The sequence below is a fragment of the Bufo gargarizans genome, chromosome 5, assembly GCF_014858855.1.
Source record: "Bufo gargarizans isolate SCDJY-AF-19 chromosome 5, ASM1485885v1, whole genome shotgun sequence".
In the NCBI taxonomy this organism is placed as follows: domain Eukaryota; kingdom Metazoa; phylum Chordata; class Amphibia; order Anura; family Bufonidae; genus Bufo; species Bufo gargarizans.
Genome location: NC_058084.1, coordinates 389,937,962 through 389,958,370, shown reverse-complemented (window position 1 = coordinate 389,958,370; position 20,409 = coordinate 389,937,962). Strand labels below are relative to the sequence as shown.

Genomic DNA, 20,409 nt, shown 5'->3' with positions numbered 1-20,409 from the left:
TGCTGTTCTCCTTCGTTTGACATGTGCTGGCGGCCATCTTGGTTTCTGGGTTTCTTGTAGCCTCCCACCCTGCGGCTTCTCCTTCCCACTGGGAAGAGCTGGATGCCTAGCTCATATATATAGGAGGTCTGTGGCTTCAGTTCCTTGCTTGGTCCTCCTGTGTTCACATGCTTCTAAGACTGCTGCTGCTTCTGGTTCCTGATCCTGGCTTCGTCTGACTACCCTGCTGGTTCCTGATCCAGGCTTCGTCTGACTACCCTGCTGGTTCCTGATCCAGGCTTCGTCTGACTACCCTTCTGGTTCCTGACCTCTGGCTTCGCAAGACCCTGCTTCGGTTTAGCCATCCGTTTGGACTTTTGCCTTACAGCTTGATTTTCAATAAAGCCTTCTTATTTCCACTTATCTCTTGTTGTACGTCTGGTTCATGGTTCCATGACACAGATTGCCAGGAATGTGCATTTGTATAAACTTTCGTTCCTGCTAATCTGTCAGAGAATTTGCCCTTTAAGGGCAAATAGACACTATCAGAATTGCGTGCGGATTTGCGTGCGGAAAATCCGCACCATGGATCATGTACATTGTATGCTATGAGAATTTGACATTCTCATGCACATTATGCAGATTTTTTCTGCATGGATTTTGACCTATGGTGAGGATTTGAAAATCGGCAGCATGTCAATTTATTTTATTTTTTCTGACCTGATTTTCTTTATTCACTTCAATGGGGAGAGTAAAATCCGCATGCGTAAAATCCGCACGCAAATCCGCATGTGAATCCTCACCAATTGATGCGGATTGACCGCACGGATTTCCTTGCTGTTAATACCACTTTAACAACTTGAGTTATTTAGTTTGTGGATTAGGTTAAAGTAATAGATACCAATTATATAATATCAGCAAATGTGGCGAATGAAGGTTAATAATGTACACATGGACTAGTATTCATATTAGAATATGGAAACCCACATGCTTAGGCTCTGTTCACATCATTTTTGACTATATTAACTGGTACTCTGCTTTATTTTTTCCATCTGCTTTTTTCTCTATTTCCCTGCTTGTTCAACCAAGGGAGCATCTATTGTGGATGAAGACATAGCAGTTGCCCCACTTCCCCAAAAGCTGACCCCAGTAACATAAATGACACTTGAAAAGCATAGGGTCCTGTTTAGGGTTGAGCGAACCCGAACTTTATGATTTTTGGAACCCGGACCCGAACCCGAACTTTTCAGTAAAAGTTCGGGTTTGAGTTCGGTGAGTTAATGGCGCTTTTTGAAAGGCTGCAGAGCAGCCAATCAGCAAGCGTTTAACTTGTGTGCCCTTAGAAGTCATCACAGCCATGTCTACTAATGGCATGGCTGTGATTGGCCAGTGCAGCATGTGAACCAGCCTCTATATAAGCTGGAGTCACGTAGCACTGCACGTCACTCTGCTCTTACTAGTGTAGGAATAAGATGCTGCTGCTGTGAGGGAGAGAATAGGAAGGAATCTGTTATCAGAAGTGCTTGTTAAATCTGCGATTTTGGGTGCAGTGCGATTTTTTACCCTGCACTGAGCCCAGTGACACAGAAAAAGAACTTTTATCCATCTGTTAGTTAGGTAGGTGTCAAATGCAAGGTTTAAATACTGCAGTTATATTTAGGGTTTAAAAAACAAATTTTTTGCAAGATAATACATTTTGGGTCCTTTGCTGAATTTGTGACAGTCAAATACAAACTTAACAAACTTTAAATACTACAATTATATTCTGGGTTTAAAAAAACACCCATTTTTTGCAAGACCCTACATCTGGGGCCTTTGCTGCATTTGTAACAGTGAAATACCGTACATGCTTTAAATAATGCAATTATATTCTGGATTTAAAAAAAAAAACAATTTTTTGCAAGACACTACATTTGGGGGCTTTTCAGAATTTGTGACAGTCAAATACAAACTTTAAATCCTGCAATTATATTCAGGGTTTAAAAAAAACAAAAACATTTTTTGTAAGATAATACATTTTGGGTCCTTTGATGAAATTCAGTTTGTATTTGACTGTCACAAATTGTGACAGTCAAATACAAACTTTAAATACTGCTGTTATATTCTGGGTTTAAAAAAACACCAATTTTTTTAAAGACCCTCCATCTGGGGCCTTTGCTGCATTTGTAACAGTGAAATACATGCTTTAAATAATGCAATTATATTCTGGATTTTAAAAAAAAAACATTTTTTTGCAAGACACTACATTTGGGGGCTTTTCAGAATTTGTGACAGTCAAATACAAACTTTAAATACAGCAGTTATATTCTGGGTTTAAAAAAACACCCATTTATTGCAAGATAATACATTTTGGGTCCTTTGCTGCATTTGTCACAGCCCAATACAAGCGTTAGATACTGCTGTTATATTCTGGTATTTAAAAAAACACCCATTTTGGGCAAGATAATACAATTGTGGCCTTTGTTGCATTTGTGACAGTCAAATACAAACTTTAAATACTGCAGTTATATTCTGGGTTTAAAAAAACACCCATTTTATGCAAGACCCTACATCTGGGGCCTTTGCTGCATTTGTCACGGTGAAGTACAAGCTTTAAATACTGCAGTTTAATTCTGGGTTTAAAAAAAACACCAATTTTTTGCAGGACCCTACATCTGGGGCCTTTGCTGCATTTGTCAAAGTGAAATACAAGCTTTAAATACTGTAATTGTATTATGGGTTTAAAAAAACACCAATTTTTTGCAAGACCCTACACCTGGGGACTTTGCTGCATTTTTAACAGTGAAATACAAGCTTTAAATAATGCAATTATATTCTGGGTTTAAAAAAAAAAAAACATTTATTCTAAGATAAAACAATTTGGGTCCATTGCTGAATTTGTGACAGTCAAATACAAACTTTAAATACTGCAGTTATATTCTGGGTTTAAAAAAAACACCCATTTTTTTGCAAGACCCTACATCTGGGGCCTTTGCTGCATTTGTCACAGTGAAATACAAGCTTTAAAGGGATTCTGTTATGTTCAGGGAGCTTTAGTGATTCCTAATGTGGTCTTATAACTGAAATCTGTAAGCTCATTTTGCCTAAAAAACTATATTACTTACCTGTTATTCATAAAAATAAGGTGCCCAAGGGGATGTAAATGGCTCCAAGCTGCCACCCGCACCCGCCGCCGTTCGTGCCCTGCTCCTCCTTTCCTGACATCAGCGCCGCCTCAGAATCCTGTGTGACGCCTCCGGCTATCCCTCACTCCCCCTCCTTCTTCTCTAACATCTCGCGCCTGGGCACAGGCCTCTGCCTGATGCGCCCATGCGGACTTCTCCGTTCGGCTTCATGGAGCGAAGTGCGCATGCGCCTGGCACTTCGCTCAACCTCCTGATGACCTGCACACTCGCTCCATGAAGCCGAACGGAGAAGTGCGCATCAGACAGAGGCCTGTGCGCACGCGCAAGATGTTAGAGCAGAAGAAGGGGGGAGGGAGGGAGAGCCGGAGGCGTCACACAGGATTCTGAGGCGGCGCTGATGTCAGGAAAATAGGAGCAGGGCACGAACGGCGGCGGGTGCGGGCGGCAGCTTGGAGCCATTTACATCCCCTTGGGCACCTTATTTTTATGAATGACAGGTAAGTAATATCGTTTTTTAGGCAAAATGAGCTTACAGATTTCAGTTATAAGACCACATTAGGAATCACTGAAGCTCCCTGAACATAACCATATTTTTATCTGGACGGGGTAAAAACTGGTGACAGAATCCCTTTAAATACTGCAGTTATATTCTTGGTTTAAAAAAACACCAGTTTTTGCAAGACCCTACATCTGGGGACTTTGCTGCATTTGTAACAGTGAAATACAAGCTTTAAATAATGCAATTATATTCTGGGTTTAAAAAAACACCCATTTTTTCTAAGATAAAACAATTTGGGTCCTTTGCTGGATTTTTGACAGTCAAATACAAACTTTAAATACTGCAATTATATTCTGGGTTTAAAAAAACACCCATTTTTTTGCAAGACACTACCTTTGGGGCCTTTGCTGCATTTGTGACAGTCAAACACAAAATTTAGATACTGCAGTTATATTCTGGGTTTAAAAAAACATCCATTTATTGCAAGATAATACATTTTGGGTCCTTTGCTGCATTTTTCACAGTCTAATAAAAGCATTAGATACTGATGTTAAATTCTGGTATAAAAAAAAAAACACCCATTTTGGGCAAGATAATACATTTGCAGTCTTTGTTGCATTTGTGACAGTCAAATACAAACTTTAAATATTGCAGTTATATTCTGGGTTTAAAAAAACACCAATGTTTTGCAAGATCCGACATCTGGGGCCTTTACTGCATTTGTCACAGTGAAATACAAGCTTTAAATACTGCAATTAGATTCTGGGTTAAAAAAAAACACCCATTTTTTTGCAAGACCCTACATCTGGTGACTTTGCTACATTTGTAACAGTGAAATACAAGATTTAAATAATGCAATTATATTCTAGGTTTAAAAAAAAACAATTTTTTTGCAAGATCATACATTTTAGGTCCTTTGCTGCATTTGTGACAGTCAAATACAAACTTTATATACTGCAGTTATATTCTGGGTTTAATAAAACACCAATGTTTTTGCAAGACCCTACATCTGGGGCCTTTGCTGCATTTGTCACAGTGAAATACAAGCTTCAAATACTGCATTTATAAAAAATGAAAAGGAATGCCATACGGTTTTTGGAAGGATGATTTTTCTGGACTGTTTTTTTTTACACCATGTTTTTTGGCAGATTTTCCATTTTAATATTTTATTTTACTTTTACAAAGCAAGGGTTAACAGCCAAACAAAACTCAATATTTATGGCCCTGATTCTGTAGTTTATAGAAACACCCCATATGTGGTCGTAAACTGCTGTACTGGCACACGGCAGGGCGTAGAAGGAAAGGAATGCCATACGGTTTTTGGAAGGCAGATTTTGCTGAACTGTTTTTTTTGACACCATGTCCCATTTGAAGCCCCCCTGATGCAACCCTAGAGTAGAAACTCTATAAAGTGACCCCATATAAGAAACGAGACCCCTCAAGGTATTCAAAACAGATTTTACAAACGTCGTTAACCCTTTAGGTGTTCCACAAGAGTTATTGGCAAATAAAGATGAAATTTCAGAATTTAAATTTTTGGGCAAATTTTCGATTTTAATCCATTTCTCCCAGTAACAAAGCAAGGGTTAACAGCCAAACAAAACTCAATATTTATGGCCCTGATTCTGTAGTTTACAGAAACACCCCATATGTGGTCGTAAACAGCTGTACGGGCACACGGCAGGGCGCAGAAGGAAAGGAATGCCATACGGTTTTTGGAAGGCAGATTTTGCTGGACTGTTTTTTTTTTACACCATGTCCCATTTGAAGCCCCCCTGACGCACCCCTAGAGTAGAAACTCCCAAAAAAGGCCCCATTTTAGAAACTACGGGATAGGGTGGCAGTATTGTTGGTACTAGTTTAGGGTACATATGATTTTTGGTTGCTCTATAGTACACTTTCTGTCAGGCAAGATAACAAGAAATAGCTGTTTGGCACCGTTTTTATTTTTTTGTTATTTACAACATTCATTTGACAGGTTAGATCATGTGATATTTTTATAGACCAGGTTGTCATGGATGCGGCGATACCTAATATGTATACTTTTTTTTTTTATTTATGTAAGTTTTACACAATGATTTCATTTTTGAAGCAAAAAAAACATGTTTTAGTGTTTCCATAGTCTGGGAGCCATAATTTTTTCAGTTTTTGGGTGATTACCTTGGGTAGGGTATGATTTTTGTGGGATGAGATGACGGTTTTATTGGCACTATTTTGGGGTGCGTGTGACTTTTTGATCGCTTGCTATTACACTTTTTGTGATGTAAGGTGACAAAATATGGTTTATTTAGCACTGTTTTTATTTTACATTTTTTACGGTGTTCATCTGAGGTGTTAGGTCATGTGATATTTTTATAGAGCCGGTTGATACGGACGCGGCGATACCTAATATGTATAATTTTTTTTATTTATGTAAGTTTTACACAATAATATCATTTTTGAAACAAAAAAAAAATCATGTTTTAGTGTCTCCATATTCTCAGAGCCATAATTTTTTCAGTTTTTGGGCGATTGTCTCAGGTAGGGGCTCATTTTTTGCGGGATGAGGTGACGGTTAGATTGGTACTATTTTGGTGGGCAAACTCCTTTTTGATCGCTTGCTGTTGTACTTTTTGTGATGTAAGGTGACAAAAAAATTGTTTATTTAGCACAGTTTTTATTTTTATTTTTTACAGTGTTCATCTGAGGGGTTAGGTCATGTGATATGTTTATAGAGCCGGTCGATACGGACGCGGCGATACCTAATATGTATACTCCCCCCCCTATTTTTTACCATTTTTTTTTTAACTTTATTTTGGAAAAATTACGTTTTTGTTTATTTTTACTTTAAACTTTTAATTTTTGGGGGGGAAAACTTTATTTTTCAACTTTATTTTCACTTTATTTTTTGTCCCACTTTGGTTCTTGAACTTTTGGGGGTCTAATCCTTTACAATGCATTCCAATCAGGGGCGGATTAAGTGCATGATAGGCCCGGGGCTGTCTACCCAACTTGGCCCCCCCCCCCTCCATTTTAGTTTAGTTTTTTTTTTTTTGTATGAAGAGGCTTCGGTGCTTTATGAGCGCCACAGTCTCTTCTTAGGCCATATGACATCTTCAGACAAAAAAAAAATACCCCAAATTGGGTCCTAAACTGAAAAATTTGGTCGTCAAATTTAAAATACATATAATTGTAATAAAAAAGACATGGAGGAGAATACAGCACCACATACCTGTTACATCCAGTGACATCTCCTGTCATGTAGACCTTCTATTTCCTCTTCTCCTCCATTTGACCGAGACCACCATGGCAAATTCTTTTAGCCGCATCTCGTCTAATTACAGTTTGTAACACAGACACGTTAGATTTCTCAATTTTTCCATCAACCTCATCCTGGTGTCCCCACAGTGTCATCCTGCCACCCCCAATACTGTGGCCGTTGTGCTCCCCAATGCCCCAGGAACTATACTGCTGAAAAAATAGTGACCCTGATATATAATTGGGGTAATTTATCAAACTGGTGTAAAGTAGAACTGGATTTCCAAAATAGCTGTGAAATATGAAAGGTGGAATCTGATTGGCTGCTATGGGCAACTAAGCCAGTTCTGCATTACACCAGTTTGATAAATTACCCCAAATGTTCCTATAGTGTCCACAGCAGCTATAAATGTCCCCTAGAGACCCCTAGTAATAATACCACCCTCTATTGTGCTCCAGGCAATAATCCCTGTATAGTGTCCCCAGAAATAATAGAATTGCCCCTACAGTGCCTCCCCAATAGCAACACCCCCATATAGTAATTTCAACCACACTGCCCCCACATAGTAATCCCCCCATAGTAAATTGCCCCCACACAGTAATTTCCCCCAAACTGCCCCCATATAGTAGTTTGCCCCCACACAGTAATTTGCCCCACACTGCCCCCATATAGTAGTTTGCCCCCACACAGTAATTTGCCCCACACTGCCCCCATATAGTAGTTTGCCCCCACACAGTAATTTGCCCCACACTGCCCCCACATAGTAATTTCCTCCACACTGCCCCCACATAGTAATTTCCACCACACTGCCCCCACATAGTAATTTGCCCTCACACAATAGTTTTCCCCACACTGCCCCCACATAGTAATTTGCCCCCACATAGTAATTTGCCCCCACATAGCAATTACCCCACACTGTCCCCACATAGCAATTACCCCACACTGTCCCCACATAGAAATTACCCCACACTGTCCCCACATAGAAATTACCCCACACTGTCCCCACATGGCAATTTCCCCCACACAATAGTTTCCCCCACATAGTAAATTGCCCCCACATAGTCCCCACATAGCAATTACCCCCACACAATAGTTTCCCCCACACTGCCCCCAGATAGAAATTTGCCCCCACATAGTAGTCCCTCCCATAATAATTTTCCCCCACACAGCAATTTGCCCCCACACAATAGTTTCCCCCACACTGCCCCATCTAGTAATTTGCCCCCACATAGTAGTCCCTCTCATAATAATTTGCCCCCACATAGTAATTTGCCCCCACATAGTATTCCCTCATAATAATTTGCCCCCACACTGCCCCATCTAGTAATTTGCCCCCACATAGTATTCCCTCCCATAATAATTTTGCCCCATACAGCCCCCACATTCCCCCCCATGTAATCGATTTATCTTCCCTAATAGGTCCTCCTGTGTCCCCCCCAAGTAGGCAAATGAAATAAAAAAATAAAAAATGAACAAAAAATGAAAAAATAAATACTCACCTATGTCCAGGGCCAGGCGCTTGCTCGCAGAGGAAGGCGGGCGGGATGAGTCAGGCGCGTCACAGTGCTGCGTCCCGGCACAGGCGCGCGATGACGTCATCACGCACGCCTGCGCCGGGATTTCACTACCGCATAGGCCTCAGGCCTACAAGGCCTGAGGCCTATGCGCTGAATGGCGACGGGACAGGGAGCTATGCGCTCCCGTGCCCCGCAGCAGTATGTGGGCGTTTGGGTCAGCGTTGGGCCCCCCAGCGGTGCTGGGCCCGGGGCTGCCGACCCGAACGTCCCTATTGTAATCCGCCACTGATTCCAATACTTCTGTATTGGAATGCATTGGCTGTATGAGTAATACAGTCTGTATTACTCATACAGCTTCCTGGGCTTGTGAGATCCAGGGGGCTGGATCTCATAGGCTCTTCACTGGAAGGCAGCGCAGATGCCTCAGGAAGGGATCACGCTGCCTTCCATGCCATCGGGTCCCCCCAACAGCCCCATGGGGACCCGATGGCACGCCGCCCGCACAATAAAAAGCCGCAAACCGCAGGTCTGAATTGACCTGCGGTTTGCGGCGATCGCCGACACGGGGGGTCACGGGACTCCCCCCGCGCATTTAGCCGTGGTGCCTGCTCAATGATTTGAGCAGGCACCGTGTTCCAATCACCGCCCGCCAGGCGGCGGTGATCGGAACAACACATGACGTACCGAGATCCATGACGTACCGAGATCCATGCTGTACCGGTACGTAATGGGTCCCTATGGGGTTAAATAAACACCCATTTTTTTGCAAGACCCTACATCTGAGGCCTTTGCTGCATTTGTCACAGTCAAATACAAGCGTTAGATACTGCTGTTATATTCTGGTATTAAAAAAACACCCATTTTGGGCAAGATAATAAATTTACTGCCCGTGCTGCATTTCTGACAGTCCAATACGAGCGTTAGATACTGCAGTTATATTCTGACATTAAAAAAACACCCATTTTGGGTAAGATAATACATTTTGGGCCTTTGTTGCATTTGTGACAGTCAAATACAAAGTTTAAGTACTGCTGTTATATTCTGGTATTAATAAAACACCCATTTTGGGCAAGACCCTACATCTCAGGCCTTTGCTGCATTTCTGACAGTCCAATACAAGCGTTAGATACTGCTGTTATATTCTGGTATTAAAAAAAACATAAATCTTGTGCAAGACAGTACATCTGTGGCCTTTGTTCAATTTGTGACAGTCAAATACAAACTTTAAATACTGCGGTTATATTCTGGGTTTAAAAAAACACAATTCTTTTGCAAGATAATACATTTTGGGTCTTTTGCTGAATTTGTGACAGTCAAATACAAGGTTAGATACTGCTGTTATATTCTGGTATTAAAAAACACAAACATTTTGGGCAAGATAATACATTTGCGGCCTTTGCTGCACTTCTGACAGTCCAATACTAGCGTTAAATACTGTTGTTTTATTCTGGGATTTAAAAAGCACCCATTTTGGGCAAGATAATACATTTGGTGCCTTTGCTGTATTTGTCACAGTCAAATGCAACCAGTCAATACTGCAGTTACATTGTTGGTTGACAAATTGAAAAAATTTGTGACCGTGAAGTAATTGTATAAATTTCGCCTGTCACACTGTTGTGTGACCTCAAGAAATGTTTCCTCTTTATGACACCGGCACTGCCTTACTCTCAGTGAACTTCATTGTTGACTATTGGCGGCTACATTGTCACCTGACATAAATCATTTGTTAGTTTGGTGGGTGAACGCAAATAATAATAAGAGCGTCAAATAAGGGACGTGGCCCCGGTCGTGGTGCTGTTGGTGGAGCTCCTGTTGCAGGGAGAGGACGTGTCAGCTACACGCACAAGTGAAACACCTTCCTTAGGTGCGAGTAGGCGACAGAACCTTCAGCGTTATTTGGTAGGGCTGAATGCGGCTCTACGAATGGTGAGGCCAGAACAAGTACAGGCGATAGTAGATTGGGTGGCTGACATTGCCTCCAGTTCCTTCACACTGTCTCCCACCCAGTCTCCTGCTGAAAGATTAGAGTTGGCACCTGCAGCCCATGGTCATCAGTCTTTCACCTCACCCCCTTGAAAATCAGCCAAGCAGTCTGCGCCCCAAGCCATGGAGCAGTCTCTTTTGCTTTTTGATGACTCTGCTAGCAGGGGTTCCCAGGGCCATCCATATAGCCCTGCCCCAGAAGTGGAAGAGATTGAGTGCACTGATGCCCAACCACTTATGTTCAAGATGAGTATATGGGAGGACCACCGCATCACATCTCGGATGATGACGAAACACAGGTGCCAACTGCTGTGGCTTTCTGCAGTGTGCAGACCGAATAGGAGGGCAGGGGTGAAGACTGGGTGGAAGATGATGTGGAGGACGGTGAGGTCCTCGACCCCACATGGAATCAAGGTAATGCGAGTGACCTGTCTAGTTCGGAGGAAGAGGCGGGGGTCGCACAGAGCCCCCAGCACAGCAGAAGAGGGACCAGGGTGCAAAAGCGGAGCAGCCGTTCCCTAGACAGTACGCCTGCTATTGCCCACCACACCAAGGAACCGAGCACACCAAAGCCAGCTCCAATGAGTTCCCTGGCGTGACAGTTCTTTAGACAATGTGCTGACGCCAAGACACGAGTGGTTTGCACGCTGTGTAATCAGAGCCTGAAGCGAGGCATAAACGTTCTAAACCTGAGCACAACCTGCATGACCAGGCATCTAAGTGCAAAGTACAAGCTGCAGTGGAGTAGACACCACAAAAACAAAGAAAGGTCTCTGGCTCCTCCTGCTTTCTCTTCTGCTGCAGTCTCGGCCTCTTCATCCACCTCTGGAGTGACAGTTGCACCTGCCACCACCTGGGTCACCAAGAATCTTCACAATGTCCCATGGAAGCGTTCAGCTATCTCCCAAACACTGGAGCGAAAAAGGAAGTACCCCCCTACCTACCTGCGATCCCTGGCCCTGAATGCCAGCATTTCAAAATTACTGGCCTTTGAAATGCTGTCATTCTGTCTGGTAGAGACAGAGAGTTTTAAAAGCCTTATGGCGGTAACTGTCCCACAGTACGTCGTGCCCAGCCGCCACTACTTTTCCAGGCGAGCCATCTCTTCTCTGCACAACCAAGTGGAGGACAAAATCTGGTGTGCACTGTGCAACGCCATCTGTTTCAAGGTCCACCTAACTTCGGATACGTGGACCAGTAAGCACGGTCAGGGACGTTATATCTCCATTACAGCACACTGGGTAAATGCAGTGGCGGCTGGGCCTAAGGCAGATAGCAGATTGGCGCATGTCCTTCCACCACTGAGGATTGCAGGGCGCTTCTCTTTGCCTCCTGTTGCTTCCTCCTCCTACTCCGCTTCCTCATCCTCTACCGCCTCCTCATCCGGTCAGCGTAACACCTTCACCACCAACTTCAGCACAGCCAGGGGTAAACGACAGCAGGCAGTTTTAAAATGTATCTGTTTGCGGAACAAACACCACATCGCGCAGGAGCTGTGGACGGGCCTTGAACAACAGACCGATGATTGGTTGGTGCCAGTGAGCCTTAAGCCCGGCCTGGTGGTGTGCAAAATCTCATAGCAGCCCTGGGTCAAGCCGTTTTGACGCACATCCCTTGCCTGGGCATGTGCTGAATTTGTTGGTGCAGAGGTTCCTTAAAAATTACCCCGATATGTCAGAGCTGCTGCAGAAAGTGCGTGCTGTCTGTGCGCTCTTTCGGTGTTCTCACCCTGCTGCTGCTTGCCTGTCAGCGCTGCAGCATAACTTCAGCCTTCCCGCTCACCGCCTCATATGCGACGTGCCCACAAGGTGGAACTCCACCTTGCACATGCTGGCCAGACTGTGCGAGCAGCAGCAGGTGATAGTGGAGTTTCAGCTGCAGCACGCACGGGTGAGTCGCTCTGTGGAAGAGCACCACTTCACCACCAATGAGTGGGCCTCCATGTGAGACCTGTGTGCCTTGTTGCGCTGTTTCGAGTACTCCACCAAAATGGCCAGTGCCGATGACGCCGCTCTCAGTGTTACTATCCTACTTCTATGCCTCCTTGAAAAAATGCTTTGGACGATGATGGAAGAAGATGTGGCACAGGAGGAGGAGGAAGAGGGATCATTTCCAAGGATTTCAGGCCAGTTATTCACAAGTGACTCTGAGCGTGGGATCCTGCACCCACAAACGCCAGGTACACAATTTTCCAGCAAGGGCACAGTTCTGGAGGATTACGAGTTGGAGGATGAGGAGGAGGAGATGGAGGAGGAGGAACCGTGTTCACAGCAGGGTGGCACCCAAACCAGCTCATGGCCATCACTGGTGTGTGGCTGGAGGGATACAGAGGTCACAGATGATGCAGCTCCCACAGAGGACAGCTTGTCATTGCCTCTTGGCAGCCTGGCACACATGAGCCAGAGCGATTACATGCTCCAGTGTCTCCGCAAAGACTGCCGAGTTGGCCACATTCTAACTTGTGCTGATTGCTGGGTGGCCACGCTGCTGGATCCCCGTTACAAGGACAACGTACCGTCCTTATTTCCGTCACTGGAGCGTGATTGTAAGATGCGCGAGTACAAGCGCACGCTGGTAGACGCGCTGCTGGTGGCATTCCCACCTGACAGCGGGGGCACAGTGGAAGCACAAGGTGACTGCAGAGGAGGAGGAAGAGGTCGCCAACACAGCTGGGGCACTGCCAGCACCTCAGAAGGCAGGGATAACATGGCCGAAATGTGGAAAAGCTTTGTCAGCACGCCACAACAACCAGCACCACCAGCTGATATGGAACGTCTAACCAGGAGGCAGCATTTCAGCAACATGGTGGAGCAGTATGTGTGCAGACGCCTACACTTACTGAATGATAGGTCTGCCCCCTTAAACTTCTGGGTCTCCAAATTGGGCACATGACCTGAGCTTGCCCCTTATGTCTTGAAGGTGCTGGCCTGCCCTGCAGCCAGTGTATTGTCTGAACATTTGTTTAGCACAGCAGGGGGCGTTATCACAGATAACGTTTGTCCACAGCCAATGTGGACAAGCTCATGTTCATTAAAATGAACCAGGCATGGAACCCACGGGACTTGTCTGTACCTTGTGCAGAACTGACATGTATACCTGCCTTACCCAGCCATTATTATACTCCAGCGCAATTGCTCATTGTTGTATTTCTGATATTTCCCACTCTTTTGGGGTGTACCCTAATTTAAGCAAAAATAAATAAAAATTAAAACAAAAAACCAGTGTTGGCTACCTCCTCCTCCTCGACCGCCGCTTCCACCTACACCGCTACGTCCACAGCCTCCTCAACCACCTACTCCACATGGACCTCTACCTCAGATCAAGATTATTATTTTTAATTTTTACGTATTTTTTTTTATTTTAAGTCATTTCATAAATTCGTCTGTTACATAGTTGGGTGACATTCCCACATTTTTGCCTGTGATATACCCCTGCTCTACATTGTGGACAGGGAAATACATTTCACTAATTTGTCTGTTACATTGTCAGGTGAAATTCACCAATTTTTTGCTGTCATATACCCCTGCTCTACCTAGTGGACAGGGAAATACATTTCATTAATTTATCTGTTACATTGTCGGGTGAAATTCACCAATTATTTGCTGTGATATACCCCTGCTCTACCTAGTGGAAAGGGAAATACATTTCACTAATTTGTCTGTTACATTGTTGGGTGACATTCAGCAATTTTTGGCTGTGATATACCCCTGCTCTACTTAGTGGACAGGGAAATACATTTCACTAAGTTGTCTGTTACATTGTTGGGTGACATTCAGCAATTTTTGGCTGTGATATACCCCTGCTCTACCTAGTGGACAGGGAAATACATTTCACTAAGTTGTCTGTTACATTGTTGGGTGAAATTCACCAATTTTTGGCTTTGATATACCTGTCACACTGGTGACAGGTTTTAGAAGGTCTGAAAGATTATTATGCACATTAGTGATCTGACAGACTCTTTTGGTTTCACTTTGTCTGTGTGTTGCTTGTATGTCCACACCTCCTGTTCAGGTGTGGATCATGTGACCTTTACCTCCCCCTATTTAGTCTGACTTTACCCATCACTCCTTGCTCTGGATAGCTTCATTTGGTTTTGAAAGAGCTGGAGTGTGGTTCTTGTTGAAGTCCTGTTCATACATCATCCTCAGAAGTTAAGGATTTCGCTTGTTGTGTTTTGTATTTTCCCCCCTTTTGTTGTTTACTAGGCCTCAGCGAGACGCTGGTTCCTTTACCAGGGAAGGAGAGGGTTGTCTCTACCCTGTCATTACCTTTAGGGCATCCGAGGGCCACCAGGTTTTTCTAGGTTCCTGTGTATGGGCATCTCTACCATCGAGAGGTGCCCATATGGATAGGAGTTAGGGCCAGGAGCAGGGTTTTATAGGTGGTGACTCTTTTCCTTCCCTAGCGGTGAGGCCTAGTGTCTTTTCCCTTTCTTCTTGTTGTCTTTTGGTGTTCTCCCCTACTACATCCGTGACAATACCCCTGCTCTACATTGTGGACAGGGAAATACATTTCACTAATTTGTCTGTTACATTGTTGGGTGAAATTCACAATTTTTTGGCTGTGATATACCCCTGCTCTTCCTAATGGACAGGGAAATACATTTCACTAATTTGTCTGTTAAATTGTCAAGTGAAATTCACCAATTTTCGGCTGTTATATGCCCCTGCTCTACCTAGTGGACAGGAAAATACATTTCACTAATTCGTCTGTTACATTGTTGGGTGACATATCCAAAATTTTTGGTTGCGATATACCCCTGCTCTACAAAGTGGAAAGGGAAATACATTTCACTAATTTGTCTGTTACATTGTTGGGTGACATTCACCAATATTTGGCTGTGATATACCCCTGCTCTACCTAGTGGACACGGAAATACCTTTCACTAATTTGTCTGTTAAATTGTTGGGTGAAATTCACCAATATTTGGCTGTGAAATACCCCTGCTCTACATAGTGGACAAGGAAATACATTTCACTAATTTGTCTGTTACATTGTTGGGTGACAAATGCTCATCGTTTGCGCTAGAAAGTACATTTGCGGCCTACACTGCATTTTGGACAGTACGAATGTTAAGGCCAAAACAAGTTTAGACTATTGTAGATTGGGGGGCTGACAGTGCCTACAGTTCCTTCCCATTGTCTCCCACCCAGTCCCCTGCTCAAAGATCAGAGTTGGCACCTACAGCCCATGGACATCTGTCTTTCAACTCGCCCTCTTGCAAATCAGACAAGCAGTCTGAGCCCCAAGTCCTGCAGCGGTCTGTTATGCTTTTTGATGACTCTGCTGGCAGGGTTTCCGTGGGCCATCCACATAGCCCTGCACCAGAAGTGGAAGAGATTGAGTGCACTGATGCCCAACCACTTATGTTTCAAGACCACCGCAGCACATCTCTGATGATGACAAAACATAGGTGCCAACTGCTGCGGCTTTCTGCAGTCTGCAGACCAACAAGGAGGGCAGGGGTAAAGAATGGGCAGAAGATGATGTGGAGGATGATGAGGCACTAGACCCCACATGGAATGAAGGTCATGCGAGTGACCTGTCTAGTTCAGAGGAAGAGGCGGTGGTCACACAGAAGGCACTGGCACAGCGAAAGAGGGAGCAGGGTGCAAAAGTGTCTATTACATTCTTGGGTGACATTTTACCATTTTTGCCGTGATTAAACCCCTGCTCTGAATAGGTGACAGGGACCTAAATTTAAAAAAATCATCTATTACTTTCTCAGGTGACATTTTACAATTTTTTCCATATACAAACCCCCTGCTCTGCATAGGTGACAGGGAACTAATTTTTGTAAAATCGTCTGTTCAATTGGTGGGTGACATGAACCCAGTTTTGCCGTGAATAAATCCCTGCTCTGCATAGTTGACAGGGACCGAAATTTTAAAAAATCGTCTGTTCCATTAGTAGGTGACATTAACCCATTTTTGCTGATGAAAAACCCCTGCTCTGCATAGGTGACAGGGACTTAAATTTCTAAACTTCGTCTTTAATTGACGCGCACCCCCTCCTTTCATTCGATCCTTCCGCTTTAACAACTTGTCCCACATTTCCGCTTGATCACATTTCAGCCATTGACCTCCCTTGGATGTGTTATCCCTTTCTCACGCTACCTCTCTGGCCTGGAACCCTGATTCCCTGCTACCCTGCTACCCGTGATCACCATGGTAGGTGCAGAAAAGAACATCGAAGGTTGATAAAGAAGATATCTATTTGGATTGTGTACGTCACGGGGACGTGCAACATGGTATGTGTGCACACGCCTACACGTACTGACTGATGGGTCTGCCCCCTTCAACTTCTGGGTGTCCAAATTGGCTGAGCTCGCTGTTTACGCCTTGGTGGTGCTGGCCTGCCCCGCAGCCAGTGTATTGTCTGAACGTTTGTTTAGCACGGCTGGAGAGAGTTATCACAGGTTATATTTCTCAATGTTTTGGGGTCTACCCTAACTTAAACAAAAAAATTATAATTTAAAACCAAAAACCAGTGTTGGCTACCTCTTCCTCCTCCACCGCCACATCCACCACCTCCTCAAGCTCCTACTCCATATGGACCTCCTCCTCCTAGATCAAGATTATTATTTTTTATTTTTACATATTTTATGTTATTTTAAGTCATTTATCTATCCACATTTGTTTGCAGAGCACTTTCCATGCTCTTAACCACATTTTGCTGCCATTTGCAGCCCTTTAGCCCTTTCCATGATTTTTTTAGAGCCATTTTTGTGCTCAAAAGTTTGGGGTCAAGTTTGGGTCAAGTTCGGGTCCTGAACTCAAACTTTTTTGTGTAGTTCAGCCGAACCCGTCGAACTCGAACATCCAGGTGTACGCTCAACTCTAGTTCTGTTACAGATTTTGCATAGGAATACCATAAGCTTCAACTTGCACTTCTTCATAATGCACACTACCACTGTATCTCATTACCTTGGCTTACCTAGATTTCACCCATTGGTTTGTGGCTGTCCTGTCTTCTTCTGTATCATCTGTTGGTAGTGGGGCTGATTTAGATATTAGAAATTGGGTTAACGAGTAGTCAAACCCATTACTCCATGGGGGTGAATCTAAAATATTTTGGGAATCTACAGCGTTATATCATTTGCATACCATGAGGTCCCACAAAAAGTATTTTTACGGGAACCGATGCACAGTGCTTTCTTATGATGATCCGGTATTTCCAAATGAAAATATCCCTATACAAGGGAAGTTTAATTCAAGGGGTTGTCCAGGCTCCTGATATTAATGACCTATCCTTTGGATAGGCTATCTAAATCAGATTGGTGGGGGGCAGACTCCCAACATACAAAGGATATGTCATCAATATCTAGAGCCCGGACAATCCATTTAAAACTGGTATTATAGTAGACTTTTTGTTTTGAATGCCACTACATTTCTCATATCCCAGAACACTTTTATAACTTGTATTTGAAGTTGTATAACTAATAAGATTAGTAGAAATCTATCATTTTAATAATGTGTTTTAAACACTGTTTATTTCCTGCCATTTCCAAGACATCTTCTGGAACATTTGCTCTTTTTGTTATTGCTGTTTCATAAAATAAAGATATACTGAAAAAACGCTGGCATAATCCCAATAAACATAAATGTGGATATGTATTTTATTGACATCCCATGGAATTTACTACTGAAAGAAAAAGATAACTTAGAGCCTCCAAGGGTAATACATGGCAATTATGATTCATCTGGGAATAGAGAAAAGGAAATCTTGGCCAAAACAAATGAAAAGTGAATAGGCATTTAGAAGACAATTCTACATTTTATATTGGAAGGGTGTGTCACATAGTCTCTTGCGGTGTCTGGAACACTTTTAGTTTTCAGCATGTGATATATGGATGTTTAACTGATTTGAAAGGCTTGATGAGAGCCTTATTGTTTCAAGATGAAGCTGCCAAGATTCTGTGCTTGCATTTAACCTTTAAAACTTGCTTCTCTCTCCAAGTGTCTTTATAGTGTAGGTTTGGATATACACAACTCTTAGTGTCAGAAATTCTTATGCAAGATCTTGATCTAAGCATACAATTTTTGCAGGACTAATACCCATAGTGGTACTTTTTCCATCTATCACAATTATTGAATCATTCCCACCATTATACCACTTTAAAACTTTAAAGGTGCTCTTAGAGGACGATTTAATCTGGCCATCAGCAACCTGTCCTAGAATGTAAGCAGAACTGTTTGCCTCCACTTGCAGAGCTGCCTAGGAGAGGTAAAGGGATGGGACATCACAATACACGATTGCACTTGCATATACTACACATTGGTGAGCGCTGCTGTCAGGCTGCTCAGCCATAATGACAAATGGTAGGCAGGATCACATCATTACCATCTATTATAGAGCAGAGTAATGAATAGTGAGGCCCCCCCCCCCCCCCATAGGCAGATCTGCAAATGTAGGCAACCAGTCCTGCTCACATTCTAGGATGGGTTGCTGGTGGCCATTTTAAATAATTCCCAGAGAACTCCTTCAAAGGGGATCTGTCACCTGCTACCCCTGACTCTAGATTGACAATCTGTATGTTGATACTCATTCACCTGCCCTGTGCTCTTAAACCTGTGCTGGAATACATTGCAATGACTTCCCCCTTTGTCTTCTCCATTATGTGCGCACTCTCGGCAGTCTTCTCAGTGTACTCCAATGTTGGTTTGCGGGTGCACAACAGGAGAATGGGGTTAAGTATCAACAGACAAAATTGTGATCTAGAGCACTATAAAACACTATCCAGCCTCTTGTCTCCAACAGTATAGACAGTGCACCTGGACAGTCCCTTATATCAGAAGGGTCCCCCAATAATAAACACAGTAGGGCTGATTTACTAAGATCAGTGCTTCATTTCCCAGTCTTAGTAAAAAGACCACTAGAGTAAGATGTGCCAAATTTACACTCAATAAAGTCTCATCTTCTGGCAGTCCATGCACTAGAGATAAAATCTGTGCTGTGAGCTGCTAGAGAGTTGAACTGTAATTTTCACCAGTTTGTGGAGTAAATTCTAGTAAGTTTGATGGGCCATGGGAGGACACACCAGGACACGCCCTCCTGCTATGCACCACCCACTTTTTCATGCTAGTTTTAAAAAATGGCAAGATAAGTGAAAAGTTTGCAATTCCTCGAATCATCAGTAAATGTTCTTATCAAAGAAAGTCATGGCATATCAGTGGGATATGACATCACTTTCTGATCGGATGGAGTCCATATGCCATTGAAGGGTCTGCAATGTTACTTTAGTTTTGAGGTGTTTAGCACTAGATATATACTTTAATTTTATGATGAAAATCTGTGCTTAATTATTGTTACTGAATAACATATTTAAAGTGTGACTATTTATATATCTACTTTGGCTGAAAAAGTAATCTTTAATTATTTTCTTCCCTTTTCTTCCCTGTATGCTAGAGTACACTGCCTCCATGATCCACATCATACAGTGTTCAACTTCATCCTGACCCATGGACATTAATTAAAACAAATAAAGCTTGGACAGCAGTGATAAAAGCCCCTCACAATAACCTTAAAGGAGTTATTCCATGAAAAATGTTGTACATTGTGTAAAACACCACATGGATCTGAATACAGTTACAGGGAAAGAGCTGCAGCAGAAAGAACATGCCTCCTGAGAAAGGACACGCCCCCTGAGCTGCCAGCCTGGAGAGAATCTAGCAGAGCAACTGGAGCAATGAAAACTGAGATCCTTAGTTCTATGGGGGGTACAGGACTGCTTTTTAGCTTTGTTAGAAAGAGATTGTCATGTATAGAGATGAGCAAATTTGTCTAATATTTAATTCGGCCGGTTCGCCAAATTTTCAGAAAAAAATTTGGTTAGATCTGAATTTATTCGCGACAAATCACATTAAAAAACTGCTATTTCCTGGCTTCAGAGAGCCTTTATAGTGGTGTAGAACACTGTGCCTTGCAGTAACACGCATAGGGAGTCTGCTGTGGTAGTGAAATAATACTGTGAGTCCGTATGACATGCAGATGACAGGCTTCGCTCTTAGAATCACGGCACACTTCACTTATTTGGGCAGTCACGTGGCCAAAAGTGACCAAATAACT

The 20,409-nt window shown here is 43.2% G+C and overlaps 1 long non-coding RNA gene across 1 annotated transcript in view; it reads left to right on the top strand.

The window, feature by feature from the left end:
• Positions 1-20,133, top strand: part of LOC122937807 — a 42,319-nt gene extending 22,186 nt beyond the window's left edge. Inside the window, exon 3 of the long non-coding RNA XR_006389923.1 lies at positions 19,750-20,133. This is a non-coding gene — a long non-coding RNA (uncharacterized LOC122937807). The remainder of the gene's footprint in view (positions 1-19,749) is intronic.
• The last annotated feature ends 276 nt before the right edge of the window (positions 20,134-20,409 follow it).